Below are 21581 nucleotides of genomic sequence, written 5' to 3' on the forward strand. Positions count from 1 at the left end.
ACCCCTTAGTGTAAAAGAACATCACGTTATATTGCCCCTTATGATAGAAACCTTTATTATGCAGTCTGTCGCTTTTATTCTTTGCCATCACAAGTTCGTACACCGCTCAATTTTCTCTTACACTAAATGATCTAACACTTTTAGAAGCAATTTTTATTGACTTATTGCACCGATGACAACTTACTTGATGGATCTTATTCAATCCTTAGGTAGGTATGGTGGACTCTTGAAAGTAAGATTTGGTTTAAGGGTTTTTGGATGCACAAGTAGTATCTCTACTTGGTGGGGAATTGTTGGCTAGCAAAGATGGGGAGCAAGCACCACATGTTGAAGGATCTATGACAATATAACTTCTATGTCAATATGAACAAACATAAACCATTGTGTTGTCTTCCTTGTCCAACATCAACAATTTTGTCATATAATATTTTGATGGGGGCTCACAATCACAAAAGATTTCCAAGATAGTGTATTTGCATGTGAAAGTTCTCTTCCTTATACTAATTATTCGTGAATTGCTTGTATGACCAATATTGTGATTGTCAAGCCTCAAAAGATTTCACTTTCTAAACCCAATGTGAAGCTACCACTAGGCATGATATGATTTCAACTTCATGACACTCAATTTATTCAACAATTTACTCATATGATATAAGTGAAGCACAAGAGTAAATGACAAACTACTCCAAAAAGATATAAGTGAAGATCAAGCGAGTAGTTATGTAAATGGGTAGCTATTTGAGGACTCTATCTTATTAAAAACTTTCAGATCTAAGAATTTTATTAAAATAGTAAGCAAAACAAAATAAAATGACATCCCAACAATAGCACAACTCATGTGGAGAAGCAAAAACTTAGGCTCAACCGATACTAACCGATAATTGTTGATGAAGAAAGGTGGGATGCCTACCGGGGCATCCCCAAGCTTAGATGCTTGAGACTTCTTGAATATTATCTTGGGATGCCTTGGGCATCCCCAAGCTTGAGCTTTTGGGTCTCCTTAATTCTTCTCATATCACGGTTTTCCTAAATCTCAAAAGCTTCATCCACACAAAACATAACAAGAACTCGTGAGATAAGTTAGTATAAACCAATGCAAAAACCTTATCATTCTCTACTGTAGAAAATCACTAAAATTATTATTCAACATTGCATACTAAATGCCTCTGCATATTTAATACTCCTATCATCCAATAGGTTCATTAAACAAGCAAACATATGCAAACAATGCAAACATAACAGCATTCTGCCAAAACAGTATAGTCTGTAAAGAATGCAACAGTATCAATACTTCCCTAACTCCAAAAGTTGTGAAATTTTCCCACACTGTAGAAAATTTATAAGAGCTTATTTTGCAAAAAGTTTCAACATTTTATCACATTCTGACTTTTCTAGGGAATTTTTGCAACATCAATAAACTTTTTGTTTTGAAACTGCAACATGTAGACTTGCAAAATAAGCATGGCAAAGGCTATACTTGATATTTTTATTCAAAAGAAAGATGAAAAACATTATTCTAAATAACAGCAAGCAAATCCTAACAAAATAAAATTATGCTCCAAGCAAAACACATATCATGTGACGAATTAAAACATAGCTCCGAGTGAGGTTACCGATAATGTTGGAGACGAAAGAGGGGATGCCTTCCGGGGCATCCCCAAGCTTAGTTGCTTGGATCTTCCTTGGATATTAACTTGGGTGCCTTGGGCATCCCCAAGCTTAGTTGCTTGGATCTTCCTTGGATATTAACTTGGGGTGCCTTGGGCATCCCCAAGCTTAGGGTCTTGTCACTCGTTATTCCCCTCATATCGATATCTCACCCAAAACTTGAGAAATTCAATCACACAAAACTTAACGGAACTTTGTGAGATAGGTTAGTATGATAAAGAGCAAACCATTTCACTTTTGGTACTGTCAAAGACAAGATTGATAATTGTTCTCACACCATGCCTACTGTAGCATATCATTTCCACAATTTATATTGATGATTATAAGCCATGGAAACTAGAAAACAAACAATCTATGCATTGAAAGCAGAAACTGTCAAAAACAGAACAGTCTGTAGTAATATGTGCTCCAACCATACTTGTACTACTCCAAAAATCCTGATAAAATACAAAAACCTGGTAAGTTTGTCTATTAATCTTCTGCAAAATAATCAGCATTTTATCACTCTTCTGTTAAAAATGAGAATTGTTTTCCTGAGCGCAAAAGTTTCTGTTTCTCGGCAAGATCAAATCAACTATCACCGTAAGCCATCCCAAAGGTCTTACTTGGCACTTTATTGAAACAAAAGCAATAAAACATGATTAATACAGTAGCCTAATAATGTGAACACACAAAAACAGTAGGTAAAAGTGTTGGGTTGTCTCCCAACAAGCGGTTTTCTTTAATGCCTTTTAGCTAGGCATGATGATTTCAATGATGCTCGCATAAAAGATAAGAATTGAAACATAAAGAGAGCATCATGAAGCATATTACTAGCACATTTAATTCTAACCCACTTCCTATGCATAGGGATTTTGTGAGCAAACAACTTATGGGAACAAGAATCAACTAGCATAGGAAGGCAAAACATGCATAACTTCAAAATTTTCAACACATAGAGAGGAAACTTGATATTATTGCAACTCCTACAAGCATAAGTTCCTCCCTCATAATAATTTTCAGTAGCATCATGAAGAAATTCAACAATATAAACATCATATAAAGCATTCTTTTCATGACACAAAAGCATAGAAAACTTATTACTCTCCACATAAGCAAATTTACTCTCATCAATAATGGTGGGAGCAAACTCAACAAAATAACTATCATGTGATTGAAAATAAAAATCATGATGACAAGTTTCATGGTTATCATTATTCAAAATAGCATACATGTCGTAACCATAATCATCATAGGTAACAACTTTGTTGTCATAATCAATTGCAACCTCTTCCAAAATAGTGGATTCATCATTAAATAAAGTCATGACACCTCCGAATCCACTTTCATCAATATAATCATCATAAATAGGAGGCATGCAATCATCATAATAAATTTTCTCATCAAAACTTGGGGGACTAAAAATATCATATTCATCAAATATAGCATTCCCCAAGCATATGGCTTTGCATATCATTAGCATAATGGATGTTCAAAGAATTTATACTAACAACATTGCAATCATGCTCATCATTTCAATATTTTGTGCCAAACATTTTATTGACTTCTTCTTCTAACAATTGAGCACAATTTTTGAAACATCATTTTCAAGAAATGTATTATAAAGATGATCAATAATATGATGCAACCTCAATTCCATTTTCTATGTAGTTTTCTTTTTATAAACCAAACTAGTCATAAAACAAGAAACTAGAAGATTCAATTGCAAGATCTAAAGATATACCTTCATGCACTCACTTCCCCGGCAACGGCGCCAGAAAAGAGCTTGATGTCTACTACGCAAATTTATTCTTGTAGACACGTGTTGGGCCTCCAAGCACAGAGTTTAGTAGGACAGTAGCAATTTTCCCTCAAGTGGATGACCTAAGGTTTATGAATCTGTGGGGGGCGTAGGATGAAGATGGTCTCTCTCAAATGAACCTGCAATCAAATACAAGAAACCTCTTGTGTCCCCAACACACCCATTAAAATGGCAATTTGCATAGGTGCACTAGTTCGGCGAAGAGATGGTGATAAAAGTGTAATATTGATGGTAGAAATATATTTTTATAATCTGAAAAAATAAAAACAGCAAGGTAGCAAATAGTAAACGGGCACAAAAGCGGTATTGCAATGCTTGGAAATGAGGCCTAGGGTTCGTACTTTCGCTAGTGCAATCTCTCAATAGTAATAATATAATTGGATCATATAACCACCCCTCAAAGTGCAACGAAGAATCACTCCAAAGTTCCAATGTAGCGGAGAACATAAGAAGAAATCGTTTGTAGGGTACGAAACCACCTCGAAGCTATTCTTTTCGTTCGATCTATCCAAGAGTTCGTACTAAAATAACATCAATTAATTTCAGATTCATAATACTCAATCCAACACAAAGAACTTCAAAGATTGCCCCTAGATTCCGACCAGAGAAACAAAAGACAAGAACATGCATCAACCCTATGCATAGATTACCCTGATGTCACCGCGAGAATCCACAAGTTGATTTCCAAAACACATATCAAGTGAATCAATATGATACCCCATTGTCACCACGAGTATTCATATGCAAGATATATATTAAGTGCTCTCAAATCCATAAAAGTATTCAATCCGATAACAACGAAATCTCAAAGGGAAAAACTCAATTCATCACAACAAGGTAGAGAAGGGAAAACACAATATGATCTGACTATATTAACATAGCCCGTGATACATCAAGATCGTGACATCTCAAGAGCACGAGAGTGAGAGAGAGAGATTAAGCACGTAGCTACTGGTCCAAACCCTCAGCCCCGAGGGTGGACTACTCCCTCCTCATTGTGGTGGCCACCGGGATGATGAAGATGGCCACCGGAGATGATTCCCCCTCTGGCAGGGTGCGGAACAGGGTCTAGATTGGTTTTCAGTGGCTCCAGAGCCTTGTGGCGGCGAAACTGCTAATCTAGGTTAACCCCGAGGTTTTTCAGAATATTCAGGAATTTATAGGGTAAAGAGGGGGTGCGGGAGGCCACCGAGGTGGGCACAACCCACCTGGGAGCGCCTCGGCCCCCAGTCGCACCCTGGTGCGTTGTGCCCCCCTCGGGGCACCCCCCAGGTGCTGCTCTGGCCCATCAGGAGTCTTCTGGTCCATAAAAAATCCTCAAAAGTTTTGCGGTGTTTGGACTCCGTTTGATATTGATTTCCTGCGATGGAAAAAACAAGCAAAAAACAGCAACTGGCACTGGGCACTGGGTCAATAGGTTAGTCCCAAAACATGATATAAAGTCACTATAAAATGGTTTTAAAACATCCAAGAATGATTATAAAACAACATGAATACTTCATAAATTATAGATACGTTGGAGACGTATCAGAGATCACCTTGCACAAAGAGCAGAAGCCGTGGAGCAGCATGACGACGATGACACTTGTGGTTTTTACCCTGGTTCGGGCCGCTGAGAAGCCTAAAACCATATTCCTCCTTTTGGTCGATTGGATGAAGGAGTCACAATAACATGCAATGCTCAAGCCCGGCAAGGTGGCCTTGGGGGAGCTGCTACGTGCGTACAAGTGTGAGGGGGTCCGAATCCCTCTCTATGTTGCCTTGGGCCACCTTTTATAGCTCAAGGGGTAACCACAGTGGCAAAACAGACATTATCTCATGATTAGATAGCCAACAGTGCTATCATACCTAACTCTGGCAGTTAGGACAAAGTGCATAAAATGCACTGCTAGGTGTCCTGCTGAGGGTGAAGCCCGGCAAGCCTGCCGTGCCGCTTAACCATCTTTTTCTTATCATCTTGACACTCCTTTGGACTGGTGTCAAATGATCATGATCTGCCTTCCCTCATAATGCCACATGTTTAGTGAGAGCCACTAAGCTGCTTGTTTTGGAGATATACCCTAGAGGCAATCATGTGATGATGATATTTCCATATGTATTCGTGAGTCCTTTGTTTTATCCTTGAACATCATCAATGATATGTATCAATAAGTATGTGACTTATTTGTGGAACTATGTATTGTATGAATGATTGTTCTAATGATCCCTAGTTGATAAGGTTATGTGGACACATATCCTTGACTAGTATACGACTCGGTTGATGACTATGTTTCACAAGTCATGTGCATGGAGATGCTAAACCGATAGTATGAACTCGGGGATGGAGATCACCGAGTCGGACAGACCCACTTTGAGACGCATCGAGATATAGTCAGCTACTAGTCTCAAGTACAATGTTTGTGCCATGTCTAGACCTGAGGTCCACACATGTTCTCGGGATGAGGATCAACACACTTAGGGCCTATCAAACGATACTCCGTAACTGGGTAGTTATAAAGGTAGCTTTCAGGTGAATCATGAGACATTACACGAGACATGGCTGACCAAGATGGGATTTGCCCCTCCTATATGGAGAGATATCCGCTGGGCCCTCTTGAGTGATCAGATTCAGAAAGCATGGCTATGTGACTTGGGTTTAGTGTTAACCCAGTTTGGGAATCTGTATCACGGTTTTGAGAATAGAGGTCGAGCTATCACAAGGGTGACAAGTACTCGCCTTGAGCTCGACAAAAAATATCGTGATGCAAAAGGAATGTTGCATATGACACATTATCGAGGTTCGTCAAACGACTTTACGCACACATGGGAGTTAGCACGTTCTGCTAGGAGCTATTGGGAAATGTTGCATGGAAAACAAAAAAATTTCTACACACACGCAAGATCTATCAAGGAGATGCATAGCAACGAGAGGGGAGAGTGTGTCTACGTACCCTCCTAGACCGTAAGCGGAAGCGTTTGACAACGCGGTTGATGTAGTCGAACTTCTTTGTGTTCCAACCGATCGAGCACCGAACGTACGACACCTCCGCGTTCAGCACACGTTCAGCTCGATGACGTCCTCCACCTTCTTGATCCAAAAAGACGGCGAGGTAGTGGATGAGTTCCGGCAGCACGACGGCGTGGTGATGGTGATGGTGAAGTGATCTCCGCAGGGCTTCGCCTAGGCACTACGAAAATAAGACTGGGGGTGTAAACAGTGGAGGGGGCGCCGCACACGGCTAAACAATTGTCTGTTATGTGCTAGGCGCCCCCCTCCCACATATATATAGGTGGGAGGGAGGGAGGCATAGCCAAGGGGGGCGCCCAAGTAGGAGGAATCGTACTTGGGGTCTCTCCCAAGCCGCGCCCCCTTCATATATAGGTGCGGGGGAAAGGCAGGGGAGGGTGGCGCCCCCTTTTCCTTTATCCCATGAGAAGGGGAAGGCAGGAGGGGCTAGCCCTACCGGGGGGTGTCCGGAACCCCTTCCGATGACCCGATGACTACCCGGTGCATCCCGAAACTCTTCCGGTGTCCGAATGCCATCGTCCTATATATCAATCTTTACCTCTCGACCATTTCGAGACTCCTCTTCATGTACGTGATCTCATCCGGGACTTCGAACAACATCCGGTCACCAAATCATCACTACAAAAAAAATACACTTCCGTGATGATACGTGTTTGTCACAGTAGGTCACGTTTTTTGTCATGCATGTACATCCATGACAAATTTATGACAGAATCAAGATAGTCATACTTGTGCTTTCGTAGAAGTGTTCCATGACATTACCAAAATTATCATCACGGAAGTGCCCACTTCCATGACGATAAATCACGCGTCACAGAAGTGCTTTCGTCAAGGGTGACCGACACGTGGCATCCACCGTAACGGAACGCCATTAAGCTATCGGGTCCGGTTTTGGATCCGATAACCCGTTAGCAGCCCCGACCAATGGGGATTTTCCACGTGTAAAATCATCATTGGCTGGAGGAAACACGTGTCGGCTCACCATTGGGACAGATGTCATCCACTCATTGGACCCAAAGCTCCTATGATACGTCGACACGTGGCACAGCCCAACAGAGGCCCATATAGGTTAAAAAGGCCGGCCCAGTCAAAGGCCCGTAGTACTTACTCAGATACTAGTGGGCCAGCCAAATAACGGCCTGCTTAATAAAGGCCCATTTACGGCCCGAAGCCAGATCTGGCCCGTTAATTGTTGGCCTAATATTTGGGCCCATTTATGGCCCGAAGCCAGATATGGCCCGTTAATTGTTCGCCGAATATTTGGGCCCAATTACAGCCCAGTGAATGTCGGCCTGTTAGAGGCCCGATGTACACATGGGCCCATTTCAGCCCGGTGTGACTTTCGGCCTGGGAATGGCCCGTGCTGCCCATGGGCCATATATGGTCCGACAGGACATCGGGCCCACTAACGGCCTATGATAAAGGTGGCAACAGTTAAGCCCAACGTGAGTTTGGGCCTGTTAAAGGCCAGTCGCATATTTCGGCCCATAGATGTCTGTACTAAGCTTTCGACCTCTTAAAGGCCCATGATATCAGTGGGCCAACTAAGGCCCGAGATATGTTTCAGCCTAGTAACTGCCCATGATATAACTGGGCCCAAAAAGGCCCGGTCTACATTTCAGCCTGCTGAAGGCCCGTCGACGACTAGTGAAAATTGAGGCCCAATATGCATTTCAGCCTACTAAAGGCCCATGGTTTCATCTGGGCCGTAACAGGCCAGTACAATATTCAGCCTGTTAATGGCCCAACGCTACCTGGGCCAAACTAAGCGCTGGGTCCACAAAAGGCCTAACTAAAATATAGGCCGGTGTAAGTTGTGGGCCTCGCGCAAAGTGTGAAGGCCCCAATGATTCGGGACCAAGAAAGATGCAGGCCGTCCCAATTATGGCCCGCTAAGCACCAGGCCCGTTAGAGGCGAATGTTTCGGCCCGGTCGACTACATCTGATTTTTTTCAGATAGCGAATGATGGCAGTAACTAGTAAGAATTAAGAACAAACCTACTCTATACAATAAAGAAATTACGGCATAGTAACTAAGAATAAACCTACACTATACAATAAAGGATTTATGGTATATTACATCCACTGGGCATCGAAGTTCGCCACCAGTGATCATAACGCACAACGAAGAAGCAGATTACAAAAACTGGGTACCATTGCAGCGTAACAAAATAATACTGAACCGAGACCACTTCCAAGACAGTTCAAGAAAGGTTAGCCTTGTGCGGGAACTGTTGCGCAAGCTGCTGAGCAAGGCTGTGTGACCGGCCTAGCATGTCGGTCGTAGCTTCCAGGTGTAGCTGTTTAGCGATGAGGTTCTCATTGGTGTTCTCCGCAATCTTTCTTAGAGATAGAACTTCAAGTCGAAGTTGAGTTGAAGAATTCCTTTCTGCTAGAACTTGGGACTGAAGAAGTTGAACTGATTCAGACAATGAATTATGTGAGCTTGTCTGACTGCTAGTCTCGAGTAACTTGAACACTGCATCAAGACAAGACTTTGGGGTTGTTTCGCTGTCTTCAAGATGTTTTGCCTTCTTTGCTGCAATATATGTTGGGTTTGTCTCATAGCCTTCAGCAGACTTGTGCATGCCATAAGGCATATCACCCTGAAACAAAGCAGAGAGATGACAGGTTTTGCACGTGTATAAACAAAGATGATAACTGTGCTGTCAATTCCATCCAATTTCAAATTATAAAATAATGAGTAAGTTCAAAATATCAATAGCATAATTTGGCATTGTTCATAATGCGGGGAGCTTCACCACACTACTGGATTACCATGTCAACATAACAAGAATAGATGAAGGGCAAAGAAAATCATTGTATCTATTTTGGTTAATGTGCATGGCATGTTGTTCATATCATCAGCCACATCAGTAAGATAAAACAGGAGATGACAAGGTGCAAACATGGGCTGCTTCACCACACACTGGATTATAGGTCCACAAAAACAAGCATACATATAGTGAGTATTGAGTAATGTGCATGGTATGAATAAGGAATTTGGTTTTACAAGTAAAACTTAGAACTTACGGTTCTTGCGAACATGCATTTTGGTAGAAACAGCAAACTCAGCAGTAAACAGTAGGGAGTATGAGCAAATTAAACAACAGTTGAGGATAAAGGCTTTAGAAGGACTAACTTACATTAACAGTTAACACCGGCTTTATAATGCCCTTCTCCATGTCAAGGGAAGGATAACTCAAGAATTTCAGCACAGAATCTTCTTCATAAGCATTGCCTGTACTCTACATTTTGTAGAGAGTAATTATAGATATGATAATACTGGAAGGGATAGAGGATAATGAACATAAGGTGCAGATTGATGCTACATAATCAACTACAAATCCCTGGAAGTACAAGCATTACAAGACAAAATGTACTGACAAGAGCAATGGGCTACACTTCTGCACTGGCATTGTCTGTGTATTCTACTTTTTGGTAAGATTAAATATAGATCTGATCTTTTTTAGTAAATGGTGGGCGAGGGAGATAAGAAGTAGAATGCTACACAATGAACCAATCCCTCTTCCCATAATACAAGAGTGTTTTGAACAATGGTGTACTATACAAAACGTTCTTATAATATGGGACGGAGGGAGTAGCTGCTAATGTAAGTACAGTGATAGACGACGTTCAGTCCTTACAAGAGGACTGCAGAACTAAACCTCTTTAAAAGCATTGGGTTGATTCTAAATTTATGTAAGAGTCCATACGGATCTTATAACGTCCACAAAATGGACGATAACGAGGCTAACATGTGCAGTGATGCTACATAATCAAACAACTATGAAAGTAAGTATGGTCATACAGGGCAAGAGGTACTCACAAGAGCAATGCAGTGTGCAGTATAGTTGCAAGATTCTGTGGTCCCTTGAGAATGAATGTTCTTCTGCTAATAGTTTTCGTACAAGTGAGACGTCAAGGAAAATGCAGAAATGTAGTTCAAATTGTGATGTGATATCATAGATAGTACCTTACGCTGCAGCCGAGACCAATGTGTAACAAGATTATTCCCGTCACCGTCGGATAAATGTAGCACCGGAGACTTTACAGAAATTTCGTTTAGAGGCTTGCCATCGAAGTGCGCTTGCCTCAGGTAGGAACGATACTTCATCAACGAGTGCTTGAAAAGCGCAACCAACCCTTGCTCATCTTCACAATCCAGTTTGGTCCTCGCCTATTTAAAAAATGAAATCTTGTGTCTCCTGTCAGCAGAAACATATGCAGCAATGACCATGAATAACATTAGTACATTACTTACGCGTAAGTTGCGGAGGAAGACTGGAAATTGTTCTGTGTCTGCGGTATAATCTTTCCATGAAGGAAAGATGCGCACAAAGTTCCTGACAACAATATAAGCTTTGTCTTCTAAACTGGGAAGAAATGGAACAGGGGTCCTATTTGCTGCAATTGGGGCTCTCTCTGGTTCGAAAAGGGATTTGGCAACTGGATTTGGTGTACTCTTTGTTGGAATGGGGGTTTTGCGTCATAGTGCTGGTGCTATGTCAACTGGCATAATCATAATGTTTGCTGCAATTGGGGTCTGCTGAGTTGGGGCATCAGAAATGACCAGTGTAGTAGGGCTAGAGTCTGCTAGAGTTGGGGTGTTTTGTGGGTCAGCTGATATTGCAACTACACCTAATGGGCTATTTGATTTATCAGGTGCCACTACCTTTTCCAAATACTTTGCTTGTGCTCCTCCACGATCAGCAATCACCCTCTTCCTTTTGAACGTCTGATACACAAGAACATCATTTGAATGTATAAATATGGTATGATGACAGATGGAATATGTACTGAAAATGGATAGGCAGGGCGTATTCACATACACGATGTGTACACTATGCTAATGGCAGTTCAACAAAGTAGAAGCAATGCAAAGCATTAGTTGCAAGATATGTGCGACAAATATAACCTTGGAAAGTTAGAGCAAGCACCTTGATGGGTGAATAAGATAGGGCATCTTCCTCTGACTCCTCCACTAGGGAGCTACATTGAGTTAGGTCTCCCTCTAGCTCAGAATCACTGTTAGAATCATATTCTGAGCATGAATCTGTAATTGGAGAGTGTTTGCATTGCATTGCATCCAGACTTGATTTCTGTCCCTTAATGCCAAGTTTGACAGCCATGGCATTGTTCTGCTTTATACTTTCCATGTGCGCAAGCTCATAATCATTATGATGCTGTTCAGAATCTGAGATTCATGAAAACATAAAAATTAGTCAGATTATCTATGGAATGCATTGCGGATTCAACTCGAAGAGTGTCTCCCTATAAACCCCTGCATATGCAAAGTTCACCCCCCAACCGTGCTGACCAGACCACACAAAGAAATACAAACCCCTTATGTCTCTATAACAGGCAGACACACATTTCAAAACTGAAGTAGGAACATTAGAATCATATGAAATTCGTATTTGAACAAATAAACTAAGGAATTATGAGTGGCATAATGTTTAGCTTCAAGGGTGGAGTGTTGGTAGTGCGACACAAAGCAAGTAGGCAGATTGTAATCCATGTAAAAGATCGAAGCCTATGTAAAAGTTGGAAATGACACTTTCTTTCTATACAATGAAGTGTTCGTTGCCCACACATGATGGAAGAGATCACATAGAGAAATACTATTCACTCATGTCTATGGTTGCAGTATTTAGAAACAGGGTGGTCCACCCTAAAAGAATATTGACAACAAATATGACAAGGCAAGCATAGATGTAGTGAATCAATCATTTACTTGTGAGCTTACTAGGACAAGTATGCAGAATTGTAACTGCAGTAAGAGACTGTCCAAAATCTGAATCAAGAAGTTTCTCTAGCACTTATTGTTTGCAACTAATCGGCGTGAATAATTGGATATTATATCGAACGAGTAAGAAAGACAAGTAAAATTGTCAACAAACCTGGCTTGCAGTAGTAATCTGGGTCAATGTCACTACGACCAACAATCCAAAATGACTAGTGTCTGTTCCTAGGGCCAGAATTTTGAAAACCCTGTGAACTTTACAGGTACTAAAGATTACCGAAATACATCTGAACCATTAAGTGTAGGTAGCACTGAGCACACAACAAACTCTAATGACAGTCCTGCCTAATGAGTAATGAATCAATTAGAAAATGGGTGATGAGGAATGGCTGCTGAGTGTTGAGGACTTATCTCAGGATAAATCGGGTTGGCATAGTGGGTGCTGCACGCCTGAGCCCTGAACAGACTAGGAAGGTAGGCATGGCGGCGCGCCCGAGCAGCGGTGACACTGTTGGGCGAGCGGCTCCTGACCTCCTATTAGTCCGGCGTCTCCTCCTAGAGTCATGCCGTCCGGGGACGGCAAGTCGCCGGCGAGGCAGGCGGCTGGGGGCGAGTAGAGATCGGAAGTGCGCAGCAGAACAGAGGGGAATCGGGGCCTGGGACGACCCAACATCCCAGGGTGGGCCAGCCCACCGTGGGCACCCTGTAGAGATACACACCCGAGCAGCGAACATGCATTTTCGAAACTAATTTAGGAACATTTAGCTGACCAGTTAAACGATTCTATTTTAATAATATCAGATTCGTATTTGAACAACTAAGCTTGTTTAGCTTGATGGGTCGAGCATAGTGATCATAAAAGGGGAAAACCGGAGAAATGATATTTAGCAGCCATTGTTTGCTTCGAACTAAGAACTAAATTCTAAGAGCTGAAAAGAAAGTAGAGTAACCAAGCTAAGATCTATTTTCTGGTTGAGATCAAAAAGTTGAGGAGATATGAAGTACCACCTCTCTTGCGGTGCCGTGTACGCATCGGGGGTGCCATGGCTGTCGGTGGCGTTGAAGCAGATCTGCGATGGTACACGGGTGCATCGGGGGATAAGTCCCGTTGCGGTGGAAGAGAAGGTCGTGTGAGCGGCCCCGGAAAATAGGATGACGGCGCCGATGAAGTGAGAGGACGTGATGCAAGGCTCTTGGTCCGTTGCCGTGGATGAGAAACGTCCATCTCTAGCAGTGGACGACGTGGTCTTGGTAGGCGCTCCGGCATGGTGGAGGACGGTGGCGATGGATGTGGTGGAGGACGGCGGCGATGGATGGGGTGGCGGACGGAGGCTGGTGTGGGGATGGTGTTCTAGCACGGACGGTGTATGAATGGGAAAATGGAGGGAGAGGTACGGGGAACCATGTTTTTGGGACGCGTCTGTCTGAAATATGGGAAAGTTACGAACTTAGCCCCCACTTAAAATTTGGACGTCTCGTCGGTTGGGGATACGACGGTAATCTCGCATCTCGCCAATATTTGCCCAGAGCGATTTCAGGCGAGGAGAGGGTGGTTGGCACCTACGGTGTATGAACGGGGCTGACAGGTAGGGTGGTTGTGTCACGTCTGAGTGAAGTTACAAACCTGCCCCTATTGAAAATATTTGCCTACATCGATTTCGTCCGAGTCGAGTTTGTTTTGCTGCCCACCATGTATGAATGGGGAAATGGAGGGAGAAACAGAGGCCTTTCGGACGAGCTTGAATCCAATGTGTTTTGCCGCCCATGTTTGGCGCCCACCGTGTCGGAATGGGCTCAGAGGCGGTCGTGTCACGTCTAATGTAAGTTACAATCCTACCCCTATTTAGAGCAGTGGAAATCGGGCCGGTGGATTGTCCGTGTAATGGGTAGACAGTAATTTCCATCTCCCAAACACTTGGCTTCGGGCAGCCGACGTGGAGTGCACATTTTGCCGCTTCTTTCGAATTTTGGGACAATGAGCATCCACGTTTACCCTGGCAACTAAATTCGAATCCATTTTGTATTCCTATACGAATCTTTATAAATCATTCTATGTGTTTTTATATATCTTCAAAAGGACGACAAAGATGTATTCCACTGTCATAAATGAATATGGTTTACAAATGCCGATACTCAAATTCAGAAGCTAGAATCCAGTTTAAGGTGAATTCGAATATTTGGAACACTTCATGTCCAACTCAAATGTCACACGCAGCATAATGTGTACTCCCATTTAGATATGTACACAAGCGATGTATCAAGATTCAAATACCGAGTCAATCAACCAAGAATGTATAGAACTAACAAACATATAATCACTTATAGAGTATATGGATCAATAATATCATCTAACATACATAAGCTAGGCCGCTGTACTTTTCTTTGCTACAACAGCATCCTTTTTTTAGCCAAGCTACTACAGCATCTTGGCCCTTTCCGATGCGTGCCACTTATGGTCCATCTATACTACTATTATTGCTAAATGCACATTCAGCCCGATTGGCATATTTGTAGGTCTGGCATAGCAATCAAAATGAAATGTCTCCGAAACAAATGGTTTGATTGATTATATGATCTCTAAAACAAATGGTTTAATTGATTACATGAACAAACAACACAAAGGTTATTCAACGATGGAAAGAACATTTCACCTATGATTTACCAAGTGGGAATTTAATTTCCTTTTTTCCTTCAGGACCTTAACAATGTCGTCAGTCTCAGCTTGCTTCGTTTTGAAATCCACCAAATATTTAATGGTTGTCTTGAGTACTGCTACTGATTGTGCTCTTCACTTCCTCAACATGTCAACTTCATATCTAAGTGCAGAAGCAGAATCTCTTTCTACCACTTGTTTAGCCTCTAGAGCATCAGCAGTTGGCAATTCATAATGCACGATTGGGCCGGTGCCACTGCTGTGGGATGATACAATGTCCATGGGGACCTCGCTATTTGATCTTGGGCTAACCTGTTTTGCCATTAAAGTTCCGATTGGATTCAGAAAAGTTGAAGTTATCAAAACATCTCAACTAGGAGTTATAACAGCAAACCCGTTAAACAAACAAGGAATTAAAGAGTTTCAATTTGATGCTAAAAAGTAGTTATTAACATCATTGTAACCCGTTGTTGCAGCAGCAAAGCAGTTAAACAAACAAGTAGCTATTTAAGTTCAGGCAAACAGGTAATTCTTAACAGTAAGTATCAAACACATAGATAGGCGCAGTCTATAATAGGATTAACAGGTTGTGGCATTATGTACTCAGTAGAAAACTATATTAAGCCAAGCAACGTAATTGAACAATTTTGCAATAAGTGGCTAACTAAAATTCCGAGAAGCAGGTAACTGAACTTACGCTAGTTCTTTGTACAGGCACACTGCAACTTCTCTTTCGCTTACAAGGTTGTACGAAGGAGTCCATGGCATCAATTGCTTGGATACGCAGTCCCAATACTTCTTTCTTCCCACACTGCATTGGTAAGTCGAATGGTTTATCTGGTAAGATGGTGCGTCCTTGATATGTTATATGAGGATGTGTAGTCAGACTAGTTGTAGCCACACACATCACACTGGCTTTTACTGTATATTTCATGCGATTACTTTGGGCATATCGAGATCTAAGAAATCTACAATAGGATGAAAAGACTGGCATCCTTCACATTATTAGCGAACTCAGTTCCTAGAAACAAGCAATTCAACCATCCTGTGGGTAAATCAAAAGCTCCACTGGAGTATTTTTCACTACCCCTATCATACACGCAAAAAGGGGCGACACCACCATAGGGGCTGGTATGGGCGGCCGCCTCGGGTGGCTCAAAAGTGTGCACCTAGTTTGAGTCGTCCAGGTTGGCCCAGGCTAGTTTTGTTCGTCCCAACGCACGAGCAGGCAATGTAAAAAAATGAAGAAAAATGTTTCAATTTGGATAAGCCAATAACATAAGTGCAAGGCAGGCCCAATAGCAGGCTCCCGGCCCAAACGAGCGCCTCCCATATTGATCGACAGCAGGAAAAATCCCAATTCATCCGCTCCAGCCTCCAGTCTGGTTCGCTCCTAACCTAGCCGCCGCTGGACAGACCGAAACAGCACTTCCTCGTGCCCTCGTTGGAGGGCGGTCGCTGGGCTTCAAGCGAACGGAAGGACAAGAAGATGAAGATCCAACCCTGGGTGTAGCCTGCATGGGAGGCAGCGGCGGCAGCACGGGCATGGCATCGAGCTTGCGCAAACGGACAGTCGCAGCTCGCAAGAGTAGCATGCGCAACGAGCAGGTACATCACATCCCTGATTATATCTAATTCAACTCTTCAATTTCTGGCCAATAGTTAAACCTGACGGTGTTGTAAAACTGCTAGTATGTAGGGAATCTATGAGAAAATGAAACCAATTTCTACTTATTTTAGAACTCCCCCAATCAATACTGAACTGACTGAATCTGATGAATCTAATCAAGTTTCCGGTGCAAACATCCAAGCTCATGTTGTTCTTGAGCCTGAAGTGTCTAATGAACAGACTAGTAATGAAGGATTTGAGGCTAACATTTTACATGCTCCTGGTGATGAACATATAGTGTCTAATGAGGCATCTAATGCAAGCATTTTGCAAGCTCCCATTGAAGGATTTAGTGTCTAATGATGATTTGCTATGTTGAGAGAGACATAGAGATTTGCAGGCATTGATTACAAGCAAATTATAGTGCATTTTCATGGCTTGAGGAAACGTCGAGGCCATCTACCAGAAAGTCCCCGCATCATGACAATGTAGCATAAATACTTTTCTAATCTGTTGTTTGAAGCTATTGGCATACTTGTGCAGGATAGATATATTGATATGCAGTTTGCGCACTGGTTATAGGTGCAACTACACTTCGATATTTTTAGCCAGAGAACGAATAATTCAAGCAGGTACAGACCATGTTTGTAGTCCTTGTACACCATGTTACATTTTGTGTTTTTTGGTGCTTGCATCATTTAGTGTTTATAATCTGAACTACTTTGGATCATTAGCTGGTTTTCAAAGTGCATGTAGCTTCACATTCACAAGTTATGGTGATTTCCGGAGTGCAAGTTCCTTCGTATTTTTTAAGTTAAATGTTCGCCCATGGTAACTTGAATTTGTGGATCCTCCACTGCACACAAATCATACACGAATGCCAGTACGAATTAAAGGAAATGCAGGGACTTACGCTAGCTCGTTATACAGGCTCACTGCAGCTCTGCTTGCGCTTGGGATGTTCCATGTACAAGTCCATGTTACCAATTGCTTGGATGTGTAGGCCTTGTGCTCCTTGCATCCCCTCTGCATTTTTGACACGGCGAATGGCTGATCAAATAAGAGGAATCGACCTTGCTGTTGTACCGGAGGACAGATACTTACAAGGTTATACGGTGTGCAAGATGTGTACCAGATCCCATGGCGCTGTCATGCTTCGCTAAAAAATTGATTTGCTTGTTTCAGATGATATCTCCAAAAGAAATAAGAGTTAAAGTCAGAGTTGGATAGACGTGTAAGCTAAGAGAGCAGTGAAAGGATATCCAAACATCGTCGGAACAGTGCACAAGGGAGTGATGTGTGGATACCTAGTTCAGGCCGGCGTTTGGCATGCTCGCCTAGCTAGAGTGCGGGTCACTCCAGAGCCGTTGAGGGTGATGCGCTGGCGTTGGCTGGCCACGCAGGGATGCAGATCTTGAGTGGCAACAGAGCGCTACGATGCGGTGGACGAGACCGTTGGTGAAGCCCCAGCGGCCTCGGGGGCCGGAGGCGCGACGATGTGCTCGGTGAAGTAGCCCCAGTGAGCTAGGAGACGACGTCGGTGAAGCGCACCTGATGCAGTGGAAGTCGGTGTCTGTGAGGCACGTCGGTTGCGGCGGCCAACGTTTTCGGTGGACCACCCGGTGCGGTGGACGAGGCCGTAGATGAGGTAGCTCCGGTGCGGTGGTGAAGCGCGACCGTCGTCTTCGTCGCCGTCGTCCGGCATAGAGGTGGGGAAAGAGACGAGACGAGGGACAATTCGAACTTTGCTTGGGCTGGCGGCGAATTAGAGATTTGAGCTATCTGGGCGCGGAAGGGGACGGTGGAGAAGGGAGATTTTGCAGGGCTGGAATTGGGGCCGCCAGATATTTCAATCCAAAACATGGAAGGGCGAACTTATTTTGCCGTCGTCCTTTTTTTGGGGGCGGGGAGGGAGGGAGGGGGTGGGTGGCTGGGTGCTAAGCGTCCGTCCGACACACGCGACCACCACGACACGACCCTGGTCTGCCTGGTGCGCCTACATTTGAGAATGCAAACGAATCTTCTTTCATTTGCAAACGAATCAGTATGTATTACCATGCCCGTGTTTTCCTTGAAATAATTAGTCATTCAAAACGAGATACTATAAATTAATTAATGAGGAGTTATTTGAAAAAAAATCGAAACGGTATCCAGGCTAACGTGGATTAGAGTGTGTGTCACATAATTAGTTATTTGAATTAGAGTGTGTGTCACATAGCGATCTCCAATTCTAACGTGGATTTCGCATTTCACTATATCCACGCTACTTTTTTAATACAAATTCATATGTATATGATGAACACCATGGTAGTGAGAAAACTTTTGGATGGATTCAACCATATGACCTACAAAATAGCACAACAAATCGAGTCAATGTCAACTTTTCGAAACCTAGTATGGCAGGAATTCGAAATAATTACCCATATGCATGGTCCTCAGTTCAAATCTTACAATGTACACCGAATTGAAACATCGATATTAAGTCTCATACTATCGACATTCAAATGTTGTTTTAACCCCCCCCCCACCCGCACACACGCTACATACTTCCTGTGTCGGTCAATCATCCTCTCCTAACCACCTTATGAAGCAATCGGTTTCCAACACACATCCATTCTTTCTATCCATGTTTCGATCTCTAACTCTCTCAGCTACACAACCCCCTTTTTCCACTCTGTTACGAAATGTATTTACCTCACACACCTGCCATTGCACCCCATGCCGAGCTCTCTCTCTCTCTCTCTCCCTCTCACCCTCTCACGCTAAATACATGCATTGCCTATCTAGCACCCCTAACCTCTCGTGCGCACGCACGCACGTTGTCTGTCTAGGTCACTCCCTCGAGACTGTCTCACTCTTTCTTCCGCACGGCGGGCCACACTCGCTCAATCTCTCTCTCTTTATCTGAGTCTCGTTTAACCTCGTTTTCTTTTACACACAAATGATATATCTCCTTGTTCGGGCCTCGATCGACACACTCTATACTCTCTCACGCAGATTGTCTATCTAGGTCAGTCCATCGAAGCCGCCCCCACTCTTTCGACCTCATGGCGGGCCACGCTCGCTCTCTCTCTCTCTCTCCCTCTCTCTCTCTCTTTCTCTCTCCCTCTCTCTCTCCCCCCTCTCTCTCTCTATGTATGTCTCGATTGACCTCGCTCTTTCTCGGACAAAAAAGATATATCACCATGTTTGAGCCCAATTCGACTTATTCACATTGTATACTCTCTCACGCACATTGTCTATCTAGGTCACTCTCTCCAACCCGTCTCACTCTTTTGATCGCACGACGACCCTATGTGATCGATTGACCTTGCTTCCTCCCACGCACAAAATATATCTACACGTCTGTGACTGGATCATCTCTCAAGCTCTATCTTACAGCCCTCACCCTTGCCAAAAGCTCAATCGGACAATATCTCTCCAGAGCATATATATTTGTTCAATAAATGTCGGACCACACTCACTTTGTCTCTCTATCTATATGTCTGTCGATTGACCTCGCTTTCTCACGCCGTATCTTCCACACATTGAAGCTACCTCTCCATCCCTCGCAAAGCCGGAGCTATTTACATTGCGCGGGGCACTCCAACCTTGGATTAATTTGTGTAGGCATTTATTCCAGTCGGTTTATATTATATTTTCGTAGCATTCGGTCCACAACTACTCGAAACACCGTTGCAACCCCCGCAACTCCCCTTGTTGATTTCCCTCTGGCTCGGTCATCGCTCTCTTGCACGTCATTTCTTGCCTTCAACGTCGCACCATGGTATTATTGCAAAAAACACTGTTGTTCTCTTTAATTATTACAAATAAGCTACAAAACTACACACCGATAGTCCACTTGGAATGGAACAAATTTCGACCCGAAAATTAAAGTGCTACAAACTACACACCGAGGGGCCCACATGTCATGAAACAAATTTGGACCCATATACAAATTAAAAAATAAAGGACGAGGATCGAACATGCGACCAGGACCTTCAAGCCGGACGTCAATAGGCAACATACGTAGAACAGCAATGTTTGTTGTACCTCCCTTTGTTCACATAATGTTTTTATATTACCATAGCCTATTTAATTGATAACATCTAATATTATTTTTAGTACTATTCGCCTTCACTTACTGGTGGGTTCCATGTGCTCTCTCTCTCCTCCCCTTCTGCATTTAGACGCACGGGAAAACACGAAGAACTCACAGGCAATGTTGCCATTGACCATATCTGGATGCGTTCACAAGTTACGGCACCAGTTTCACGTGCTTGCAGCACTAGTCAGTGTGTACGTGCAATGCACGTTAATTTGGAAGTATATTAAGTAGGATATTATTTGCGTGTTATTATGTGATTAGCACTATTTTTGGCATGAAATTAACTGCACGCTAAACGTGTTGAGCGCTCGACATTGAAGCAATCTAGGTCGTTGGATGACAAGGAATACATGTGGCGTGATGACGTTTTATATTTAATTTTATACGGCTCTAGCAGAACATTCAATCGATCAAACCATAGATTTCGTTCAGTCTGACTCCGACTTTAAATTATACGACGATCGATCTAAAATAAACAGAAATGATAAGCGTTCGGATTTTAAGCATGGCAATCCGAACGTTTTTCGTGGCAAATTTAAATTACGCGGCGGCGGCGGGGGTCTTGCGGTGGGAAGCGGCTACTCTGTGGTGCTCTGTGTGTCGTCGTGCCACTGACCGACGGCGACGACGACGCCTTGCGTCGTTGTTGGCGTACTCCTGGACGTTGGCCTAGCTTCAAGGAAGGCTAAAATGTTCTGGACTTCGGAGCGAGTCCACTGGCGGGAGGAGGCGACTGGCGTTGGTGCAAAGAAGCGGTCGACGGCGGCCATCCATGCCGCTGAGGGTGCACTGGCACCCGCGCGGGGCATGCGCTGTCAACGGCGCGGCGAAGACATTCGTGTGCACGGGCGCGCACATCAGTGCACGGGCACGCACATCAGTGCACGCGCAGGCGCATGCGCTGAGGTGCACGGGCACCGGCACAGGCGTGCGCGTCAGTGCACGCGCAGGCGCATGCGCTGGCAGGTGCACGGGCGCGTGAAAGTCGGCGGGGACCTCGTGGAACCCCG

This window comes from Aegilops tauschii, chromosome 1 (genome assembly GCF_002575655.3).
Source record: "Aegilops tauschii subsp. strangulata cultivar AL8/78 chromosome 1, Aet v6.0, whole genome shotgun sequence".
Lineage (NCBI taxonomy): Eukaryota > Viridiplantae > Streptophyta > Magnoliopsida > Poales > Poaceae > Aegilops > Aegilops tauschii.